General features: G+C 51.5%; 1 long non-coding RNA gene across 1 annotated transcript; it reads left to right on the top strand.

Moving 5' to 3' along the window:
- LOC125102262 (uncharacterized) lies at positions 1-1,306 on the top strand. Its single transcript, XR_007128085.1, has 3 exons — positions 1-88; positions 392-449; positions 938-1,306. It is a non-coding gene; the product is annotated as an uncharacterized LOC125102262 (long non-coding RNA).
- Positions 1,307-10,913: the final 9,607 nt, after the last annotated feature.

The following is a 10,913-nucleotide window of genomic DNA, read 5'->3' as shown; positions in this document are numbered from 1 at the left end:
GAGGGCTACCAAGACTGGCTCCTTTTCACACCAGGAGGACCCGGATTAGGAACGGATCCACCTGCAGCGGGGAATGTCCCACTCTGAGGTTGCCTTTGTCGGAGGGATCAAAGGGTGTCTCGGAGCCGCCAACAGCCCCAGCCCCAGCTAACTTCTCCTTTCTGCTCTGCTGTTGGTCAGCCCTCCGAAACTGGCTGCTCCAGAATGTCGATCTGGGAGTCTGTCTCCTCCCCCTCCTCCCTCATATCTGCGCCCCTGGGGCTGCAGTAGCATGCCCCACCTTCCCAAAGGGGAAGTCTGTGCTGCAAGATGCAACCAGGACACCTGAGTCCCGCGTCACTGTGTGCCCTTGGGCAAGTTATTTCTTCTCTTGGGTTCCTTCCTCTTTCAGAATTGGAGCAGCTCCGGGAGCTCTAAAGATAGGATGGTGATTACTGCAGAATTGCAATGTACCTGCGCGTGCGCGTATATGACTTGCTGTTTAATAGGGTGCTAAGACAGCAGGGGGGCTGGCCTTTGCATCCCCCACCCCCACACGTGTGGCTCTCATTACTGTCAGGAGGCCTTAAGTCGGGCCCCATGGAGATGAGAACAGACCCCTTAATTAGGCACGGTTCCCAGAGCGAGAGAGGGAGCAGCCTGAGCCGGGCTGCCCTGGCGTCGCGGGGAGCCCAGCCTGCAGGGCTGAAGGGGGGTGGGAGGGGGAGGCGGAGGGCCGGGGCATCTGAAGGACTCAGCAGGTTTACACTGCGCTGACCCGATGGATGAATGGGGCCCTGTCCACCCACATGGGGGCCTGGAATCTTCAATTACGGCAATTACATCAACAGGTCGGAAGGGCAGCACTTTCCACTGAAGAGGTTCAGGGCTTAAAAGAAAAATCCTAAAGCCACTGTTTTTTTTTTTTTTTTCTTTTTTTTCTTTCTTTCTTTTAAAGGGATTGGGTTGATGGAAGAAGACCCCCATCCGCAGTCTAATTGGGCTGCGGGTAAAAAACAAAGATGTGGCACGTTTGGGGAGTAAAATCTGGCTGGCATGTGTTCGCCTGCTTCTGGACTTCTGGCTCTTCTCTCAGTCGGCTTGGCGTTGGAGTCCCCTGGGCATGGGCATCTTCCCTGTCATCTCCCTGAGGGAGGGACCTGGTGCCTTCATCTCTGAAGCTTCCTGGCGTGCAGCACAGAACCTGTGTCCGAGGGTTGGATTAGACCTTGGAGAAGTCATGTCTTCTCTCTGACCCTTGACTTCCCTAGCTGTAAAATGGGCATAATGCCTTCCGTCCTTTCTCCTTCCCAAGCTTTTAAAGAAGACTCTAGTTCCTCTTCTGCATTCAAGCTAATTGGATTTTTTTTTTTTTCTCTCAGCCTCCACACTGCTGCGTAGGTGAGACTCAAGTGAGGCTCTCGCACCAGCAGCCTGGGCACCACCGGGGAGTTTGTTAGAAATGCAGATCTCGGGCTCCACGCCAGACAGACCAAATCTGTGTTCGGCTACAGGGTGCATGTTACAGTTGAGAAGATGGGCCCTGGACCGAAGCTTGCACACAATGAGTGAGAGTGAATGAGACTTACTCTCATCTATAAAATGGGGATAATGATATTTGTTCTTTCCCATCGGGACGATGCTGGGAGATGACATAAAGTACAGTTGGCCCTGGAACAACATGGGTTTGAACTGTGTGGGTCCACTTACATGCGGACTTTTTTCAGTAAATATAGTAGAGTGCTGTAAATGTGTTTTCTTTTCCTTATGATTTTCTTAATAACATTTTCCTCCTTTGGCTCCCTTTATTGTAAGAATACAGTAGGTAACACATATAACACACAGATAGGTGTAGATCAACTGTCATTGGTAAGGCTTACGGTCAGCAATAGACTATTAGTGATTAGGGTTTTGGGGAGTCAAAAATTATATGCAGATGTTCGTCTTTGAGGGGAGGCAGTGCCCCTAATCCCTGCCTTGTTCAAAGATCGACTATACTTTGTAATTATAACAGTCTTTTATGCTGTCACTCCCTGGACCGTTCAATAAACATTCACTGAGCAGCTACTATGAGGCAGGCTTGGGGTTCATACAATACCATTCCTGTCTAGAAAAAAAATTTACCATCTTCCAGGAGTCTGATTTTTAAAGGAACTAAGTGTAACAGAATGTGTTAAGTGCTATCAGATAGCTATGCTCAAAAGAGGAGATGGTAAGGGTGGGCGAAAATCGATCGTGATGGAAGTTCAAGGCTGGGTAGGTTAGAAGAGATTTCACCGACAGGCTGGCATTCAGCTTATGGGCATGAGCCCAGGTGAAGGCAGAGAAGGGCCTTCTAGATGGAGGCTTAGAAGCTTGAAAGAAGGTGAGGGATTTGGGGTGGCCTTTAGTCCTGAGATCTAGCATGAGTGACCAGAGTGAGAGTGTATTTGCAGATGGTCCCATGGCTTGATTGGTAAGAATGGGCAGTCGAGGTCCTGCTGCCTGGTTAGTCTTGTTGGGGCCCATCATCTGGTTGACTGTAGCTTCCAGTCCCATGTTGGGGTTATCGGCCTGAACGTTAGAGTCCTGCTTACAGTGCTAACCGCCTAAGAGGAATACATCATTTTTTGGTCTGTTTGTTTAATGGCTTTTCTTCTTATTCCTCATCTGCTCTGCTGGGTGAGGTTTTTAGTGCCAGCAGCAGTGTTCTACTTCTTAAGATTTTAACACAACCCCGAGGAGTGAGGGATTAGTGAGGGAGCAGAAACAGGCTTCCAGATATGTCATTTATTTTGTCCAGCCCAGTTGGAAAGGCCAGTTGGCACCTAGGCTGAGAATTGAGATGTCAACATGTTTAGGTAATGGCTGAAGCCCTCCTTTGGTTCCAGTGACATGTGTCGCTGCCCCTGCGCCCCTGCGACCACCCCGCTGTGTCCACAGCCAACAGCGGTCACAGGCTCAGGGCTCTGTGGCTCCCAGCTGGCCCACAGGTGACAGAGGACAGATAGCAGAAGCTCCAATGCATGTGGGGGAGGTGGCTCTCATCCAAATAGCCAACGACGCCTCGGGGCTCTGTCTGGTCCTGGTGGGTGAGACCAGAGGGGAAAGTGGGTGACACCATATGGGCGTGGGCAGAAGTCGGTGCATCGCAGAGCAGACGCAGGGTGTGAACTGAGTCCTCCTGCGGTTCAGGAGGTTTGCAACTTGGTGCCAGGCTTGAGCTCTCCTTGCTGGTGCAGGCCGGAGGTGTGTGTGCTTATGCCGCACCCAAGTGCAACTCCACGAGGAAGGGGGTCGGACCCCAGTGCTGGGGGCTCCGGGGGCTCCTCGGTATGGCAGGAAAGTGGCTGGATGCTTGCTGGGGCTCCTTTTTGCTCTGTTCCGAGCTAAAGGCAAGGACTTTGTCTTGCTTGTGTGGGATCGCGCCCTTGGGTGCTGAGTTAATATGTAACCGAATTTGCAGAAAGGTTTATCTGTTTGTCTCTGGCAAGGACATTTGGGCAAACGGCTTTCTGCACCAATGCCCTCGGCATTAGGTTTTATTCTCTTTCAGCAAAAGAAAGAGATAGAACCTTCCCATATCGCTCCTCCCTTTTAGTTGTCTATTGACAACTTTTTAAGAAAAGGGCCCCAGGGGGTTAATGCTCTGAGTAGAGCTTCATTATAAGCTTGGGAAGGGGCACAATGCAGACCAATTGCCTGAGATGTTCAGGCAGGTAGGACTGTTCACAAATGTGGACTCTTCCATTTAAGAATAGTGAGACTTAGGAAAGTACTTCACTGCTGCATGCCTCAGTGTCCCCAGTAGCACACAGGAGTGAATTGCTCTTCTTGCTGGATTTGGGGGGTGGGAACCAAAGGACACAGTGCAGTGACACCTGCTGTGCCAGGAGTCTGGATGGGACCCGGCCCCCACTGGTCTAGAGAAGGAGAATCGAAAGGCTTTCAGCCTTGAAAGCCATTTCGGGGCAGGGGGGCAAGCAAAGGAACCCAGTGTCAGCCTTGTGGCACCCAGAAAAGGAAACTGCAGTCAGGAACGCCCCACCCTGTGGGGCCCCTGTGGCCACCACACCTGTCCTCAGACCCACACAAACACCACAGAAGAGGGAGCCCCACCACCCTCAGGCTTCCTGATCTCACTCTCGACACCCACTCTCGCTCTGCCTGACCTGTCCTTTGCTCTCCCAGCTTTGTCTTGCCTTTTTGGATCTGACCCTTGCTGGTTCCTTGCTGTCGCCTCGAACCTGCTCAAAACTGACTGACGGAACACTCAGGGCATGACTCCTCCCGCCTCTGGGGCATACACCTTCCTCCGCAGCGGGGCTGGGAGCTGGTGCCACTGAAACAGCCTCCGCCCTCCTTCTGGGTTTTTCTGTTGGTTTCCAGGGTGCCATTTCCTCCTGCCCTCTCTGTCTCTTTCATGTTTTATTTTTTATAGCTGTGGGGAGTCTTTGAGGATTGGGGGGGGGTGAGACGCAGGCCATAGGCCCCCCTCATCAAGAGTGGAAGTCAGCGGGAGGAAAAAGGATGTCCTTAAAGTGGCGTGAAGAAGCTTTCACGTGAAGAAGCTCTCAGTCTCCCGTTCGGAGGGCAGAGGGGAAATCCTGAGCAAGTTCCTGGTATCAGCGACCCAATCTACCTCCTCTAGATGCTGTGGAGATAAAACGTTTCTCTCTCTCCCCAAGCCCTGGTTTCTTGTTTTGTAAAACGATGACAATGATGATTCCGGCTTAGGCAACTTCATCAGGCTGCTATGTGGAGCCCAGCAGATACTGGATGTGAAAGTACTTAGTAAGCTCCGAAGCCCCAGGCCCTTGACAGGTGCTGCCCACGTCCGTTCTCAGCCCCTTCCTGGGTGGAGGTCTTGTGTATCCTCAGCGGGGGCCATTCCTGCTTGTGCTCAGCAGCCCTCTGCCCAGGCCCCCGAGTTTCCAGGACTGGAAGACAGATGAATTCCACATGATCCCTTTCCTCAGGCTTCCCTCCCAGATGGAGTATGCCTTGTAGGTGGTGAGGTGGCTTGAGGAATTCGCAAGGGTGACTTTGCGGGAAGCCTCCAGATGGGACCTCCGGTGGCAAACACGCCGGAGTGGAGGACCCCAGCTCCCATCGTGGCAGATGCGTGGGGGAATGTGTGGGGCTGCGCATGTGACGTGGTGTCCCCCGCAAGCAGGGAAAAAAGTCATTAAGGGCACGTAGTTCTTCTGATTTCATACTTGAAGAAGCTGAGGGTAAGAAGGGCCAAGCTCCTCCTTCATAATTGCGTGGCTAATAGAGGGAGACATGGCATTTGAACTTGGATCAGTCTGACTGCGAAGCCTTTACTGGTTCCTTTACAGCAGCTGTCATGTGTGTAGGAATGATCACCTCACAGGGTCAGGGAAAGAAGGATGGGAATGGTGCTGTGTAGTGGTAGAGGAGGGAGAGATCACGTCCCATGGGAGAAATCCAGGACACCTTCATGGAGGAGGTGGCTTTTGCCTCTAAGTTTTGAGGAAGAGGCCAGATTTGGACATCCAGAGATGTTTATTCTTTCTGTCAGTTGTTCATTCCACGCGGTGTGTGGGTAGCTTCCCACATGTGGTGAATCTTCATAAAATCCAGTTAGTTCACAGTCTCAGCTTAGTTCACACTGTCCCCATGCAGGAGAAGTCCCGGAGTGTTGGCGACAGGAGAGGAAGGCACTCTGGACTGGGTTCGACCAGGAACTTTCCTGGAACAGGTCCCGGGGAGAGGTCTGATGCAGTGGGTCAGTTAAGAACTGGATTTTATTACAGATTTATTGCAGCCTGCCTTCCTCCCTTCCTTCCTCCCTCCCTCCCTCGAGTCCTGAGTGCCTGCTCTCTGCCTAGGGCAGGACTGAGTGCCTCCAAAGGGGAGGTGGGGGCCCATTCTGACACAGTTTGTGCCCCCTGGGAGTCTCAGTGTTTAATGATGGGAGGGATAAGGTTGCAGGGCCGCAGGGTCCCCGTGTTTGCCTAGAAACTCAAGAAGCCCCCAGCGTGGGGCAGGGTGACTCCATTGAGGGGTGTGGGTAACTAGAGTAAAAGAAAATAAGCTGGCCACACAGATGTGGGGGGAGGGGTGTTGGGACAAGGAGGTGTGGGGAGCAGCGGGTGGTGGTGGGGGAGGTGGGGGGAGAAGCTTGCAGGGCAGCCGGAGGGGAAGGCCCAGGCCTGCCGCTGGGAGGGCTGAATGAGTCAGGAGCCGGGCAGCTGGCTCACCCAGAGGCTGCCCCACCGCACCTGGTCTTGCCCACAGCTGTGCTCCAGCGAGCGGCCCACGCCGGCAGCCAGCTTTCATCAGGGCAGCTAGAGCAGAACTTGGCTGCTTCGCTGATTTTCTTCTGCCTCTCTCCACCCACTCGGAGAGAACTTGTAGACACTCTGCCTGTTATCAGAGGTGATTGGGTAAACCAAGGACCAGATGCTACAGGACATCCTTGCACGCACTTCCTTCCCAGGTTCTTGGGTCCGCGAGCCAAAGGCCTGAAGTTTCTCCGTGAACCTGTGCCCTCCAGCTTCAGGTCCTCTCCCTCCAGGCCTCTGCCCTGTTCCACCATCAAGAAATCTCAGTCCTGGGAGGATCTGAGGGTCACCAGGCCAGCAGTTGCTAAACTGACAGCTGGTCACCTGGGAAGCTTTTAAAAGTACACATAGCCAGGCTCTGAGCCCAGACCTATGACTCAGGAGTTAGGGCCTGGTCCCTGTCCGGTTAGTTGTTGGATTCTGTAGGTCCCACGCTCAGAGGGGTGGTCCCCTGGGGCCAGTGAGGCCCAGGCAGCACTTCCCTTGCTTGTGCTTGGCAACCGGCCTTTTCTTGTGAATTTATTGTTCTCATTAAGGGAATGGCTCTCAAAACCTGCTGAGACGACCAACACTATTGTGCGCCTGAATGCAGGGCTGACCAGCGGGAAGAGGGGTTCTGGGCTGGCTCTGTTCCATTTCATCAGGGAGAAGGAGCCCTTCCCTGGGGTGGGGGAGCATTGTCTGGGCCAACCGCAGTTGCCTCGAGATGCTTCCCCAAGCTGTGGGGAGAGCTGGTCAGCCAGACACGTCCTCCCCCAGGCTCAGGTCTACCCTAGAGGAGGGTCTCGGGAGCAGCGCAGCTGACCGCCTCCCCTGACATAACCCCCCCCCGCAACCCACCCTCCAGGCCTGGCTGAAGAGCAGTCTGTCTTCTGGAGGAACTGAGACCTTGGGCGTTTCTCTAGGAAAACACTCTAATTTTCATTTCTAAATCCCGAGCAGCGCTCAACAAAAAGATAGTAATGATTTTACTTCATGGGCCCACTATGTGCTCAGAGTAGCTTTCAAGCGCTCATTGTAGCTGTGCTGGGAGGAGAGGACAGGGACCATCTCCCCCTTCTGAGCTCAGAAGGGGATGACCTACGGAAGTGTTTAGTCCTGAAGGGCCAAGTGTATGTTAGGTACTGTCACATTGTTGAGAAAGAAAGTGAGAGAGAGAGGGAGGAGAAAAACTGGCAAAGCAAATGGGGCAAAATGTTAATAGTAGTGAATCAGCTGGGTAAAAAACATATACTTTTTTTTTTAAAGATTTTATGTATATATTTTTGAGAGAGAGATAGAATGAGAGAGAGAGAGCATGGGTAAGGGAAGGGGCAGAGGGAGAAGCAGACACCCTGCTAAGCAGTGAGCCTGATGTGGGACTCGATCCTGGGACTCCAGGATCATGACCTGAGCCGAAGGCGTTTGTTCAATCAACTGAGCCACCCAGGTGCCCCCATATACATGTTTTTTTATATTAATTTTATTTTTGTACTTTTTTGAAATTTCTTTTTTTTTTAAAGATTTTATTCATTTATTTGAGAGAGAGAGAGAGAGAGCAGGAGCAGTGGGGAAAGGGAGAAACAGGCTCCCCTGCTGAGCAGGGAGCCCAACAACATGGGGCACGATCCCAGGACCCTGGGATCATGACCTGAGTTGAAAGCAGATGCTTAACCGACTGAGCCACCCAGGCACCCCTTAAATTTATTTTCAAATTTTAAAAAACTGGGGTGCCTGGGTAGCTCAGTTAGTTGAGTGTCTGCCTTCGGCTTAGGTCATGAGCTCGAGGTCCTGGGATCAAGCCCCACATCGGGGCTCCCTGCTCAACGGGCTCCCTCTCTCTCCCTCTGTGCTCTCTCAATAAATAAATCAATAAATCAATAAATCACTCTCGATTAAATAAATAAAATATTAACAAATTTTTTCAAATAAAAATTTCCTTAAAAAGGGGATGTTTATCCAAGGACATAGCAAGGGGGAGGTGACCCTCTCCATGTAAGGCTCACTTGTCACATCTTCTTATCTCTGGATTTATTTATTTCTTAGAGTTGACTTCAATGCCAATTCTCAAGTGAGCCTTCTCTGGTCCCCCAGCCTAGATCGTAGACCCCAATTCCATGTACTTTTCCTTCCACTTATCACAATAGTTAAGAGTGAATTATTTTTTTAAAAGATTTTATTTATTTATTTGAGAGAGAGAGAGAGAGGGTTAGAGAGAGCACGAGTGGAGAGGAGAGCAAGAAGCAGACTTCGGCCAAGCAGGGAGCCTTATGTGAAGGCAGACAGACGCTTAACCAACTGAGCCACCCAGGTGGCCCAAGAGTGAATTATTTTCCAATTTCATGACTGTTTCTGCAGCAGGATCTCATTTGCCTCGTCCCTGCTGTATCCCAAGGGTCTAGCACGGTAACTGGAATGAGGTAGAAGCCCAACTTGTATTTGTTTTTGTTTTTTTAACTTGTATTTGTTCAAAGCATCAATGAGCATATGAACGAATGCCAATGCGTGGCCCCAGATGGGTGCAGGTGGATACAGGCATGTGCAACCATGTTCATGCTCTGCTCTCCTCCTTGCATTGCTCCACATCACATGCAGGCTGGACGTGCCGGGATTTACAGGGTGGTATCATTTCTCCGGAAATGACATCTGGGAATGAATGACATCCTTTGGGAAGAGAGGATGACGCTCCTTCCCAGCCAGTGCCTCCCTCCCTCCCTTCCCCACCTCAAATCCAGGGGGTCTTGGCATCTTGGCAGGGTGGGGGTGTGGGGGGGGGTGGTGTGGTGAGCAAGGGGCAAGGGGCAGGGGTGGTGGTGAGCAGAGATACAGAGATGATGCTCTTGTAGCAGGTGGTGGGAGGAAGCCCAGAGAAAGCAGGCTCCAAACGAGAAGGGGGGCAGGGATGCAGAGTGGAAATGGAGACCGCTGCCTTTCCAGAAACAAAAGAGCCCTTTAAAGTCACTTGATAATATGCCTTCCTGCCCTGGGCCTCTGCCAAGCCTCCCTCTTCCTATTGTGGAGCGGCAGGAACAACAGGGACCGGCATTTGCTCCCACCCGTGCACTGCCAGGAGGAACAGGGACGAGGGCTGTGCTGGGCAGGCCTCTGGTGACCTAAGGGCACCCAATAACTGAAGAATTTAGATTTTCATTTTTGAATGAATAATATAGCCCCATGTTTCGAAATTCATAAGTGTAAGATACATATGTAGTGAACGCCCTGCCACCCACTTCTGCCCTCCATCTATCCAGTATGAAGGGCTTAGTTCTTAGGAATCCTTCTAGACATAGTTTCTGCGCACACAAGCAAATACACAGATTCCCAGCCGGGGCAGAGCTCCACAGACACTGTTTCTATTTCGCCCTTTGCCCTTACCGATGGATACTTTTTCTTTCTCTGTTACATAGTATTCATCCGCGTCAGGTACTGGCGAAAGTGTACCACCGACTTCCCCTGCCAAGCTGTGAGCATGAATCCCACACTTTTCTTCCTGGATTGTATTGAATATGGAGGAGTGAAGGACAATTATGGATGAGAGGGACCTTACGCCTTGTGCCGTCCTGGATAGTAACCACTGGCCACAGGTGGCAGTTGGGCATTTGAAACATGGTCAGCTGGACTGGGATGTAATCTGTAAATGTCAAATGTTTCCTGCATTTGGAAGATTTAATTTTTAAAATGTCAACTATCTTATTAATTAACACATGTTCATGTTTATTACAAGCTGATGTTGTGATTTTTGAATATATTTGTTAAAATGTATCATTAAAATAAATAGCACTGTAAAAAATATTTTTGGGGAGACTTGGAGCCCAGGGAGGGAGCTGGGGTGGAAAGGAGCTAAATAGATCTGAAGGGGAGAAAGCAAAGGAATTGAAGCAGATAGCTGGCAGTAACCTCTTGAAAGCCCCTGGGCTGGAGGTCAGGGGACTGGGTTCTCCCCTGTCTTGACATGACTCTCTGGGTGACCCCAGAACCAGCGTCCTCCCTTCTCAGTCTTTCTTCCCCTCCGTGTGCAAGAGGATGGCTAGGATTTGAGAATGTTGCCTCTCTTCTCTGTCCCTAGAGCTAGGACAGTGCCCGGCACAGAGTGGGTGCTTGCCAAATGAACGAATAAATGAATGAATGGGAATAGGAAGTGGAATGGAAAATTTGAGTTTTCCTTTCTAGGTTAAGTATCAGACTCATCAAAGAATCAGAATCTGGATGGAGGTCCCTAGACATTGCAGGATGCCTTGGACTATGAAACCAAGACGCAGAATCCCAGGAGTGACTTGCCTGAGGTCTCTCTGGGGTGTCAATGGCAGAACCAGGACCACAACCAAAGAGGCTTCCAGAAAAAAAGGCTGTTACGAATTAGTATCTGCTCTTGGGAATGTCTGCTGCAAACGCAGCTTGGCCCTGGCACCTGGTGACGTGTCCTACTGCTGTGAGATGGAAGGCCCGAGGAAGAGGGGGCCACGAGGAACCCACTCAGAACCCAGGGCTCAGCATTTCTCAGTGCCCTTGGGCCAGAAGGACCTTGCTCCAGCGTGAATCCCACTCGGAGGCCCTGAAACCTCGCTGGCCCCTTGGCCCTAGGCCGCTGGCCTGGAGTAGCGGGAGGCCAGCCTCCAGGAAGTTTGGAGCAGCAGGCAGCTATCAGCCCGGAGAGAGCAGCCTCTC

The sequence above is a fragment of the Lutra lutra genome, chromosome 1, assembly GCF_902655055.1.
Source record: "Lutra lutra chromosome 1, mLutLut1.2, whole genome shotgun sequence".
Taxonomy (NCBI): Eukaryota; Metazoa; Chordata; class Mammalia; order Carnivora; family Mustelidae; genus Lutra; species Lutra lutra.
Note: the sequence above shows the minus strand (reverse complement) of the source record. Positions and strands in the feature narration are given on the sequence as shown.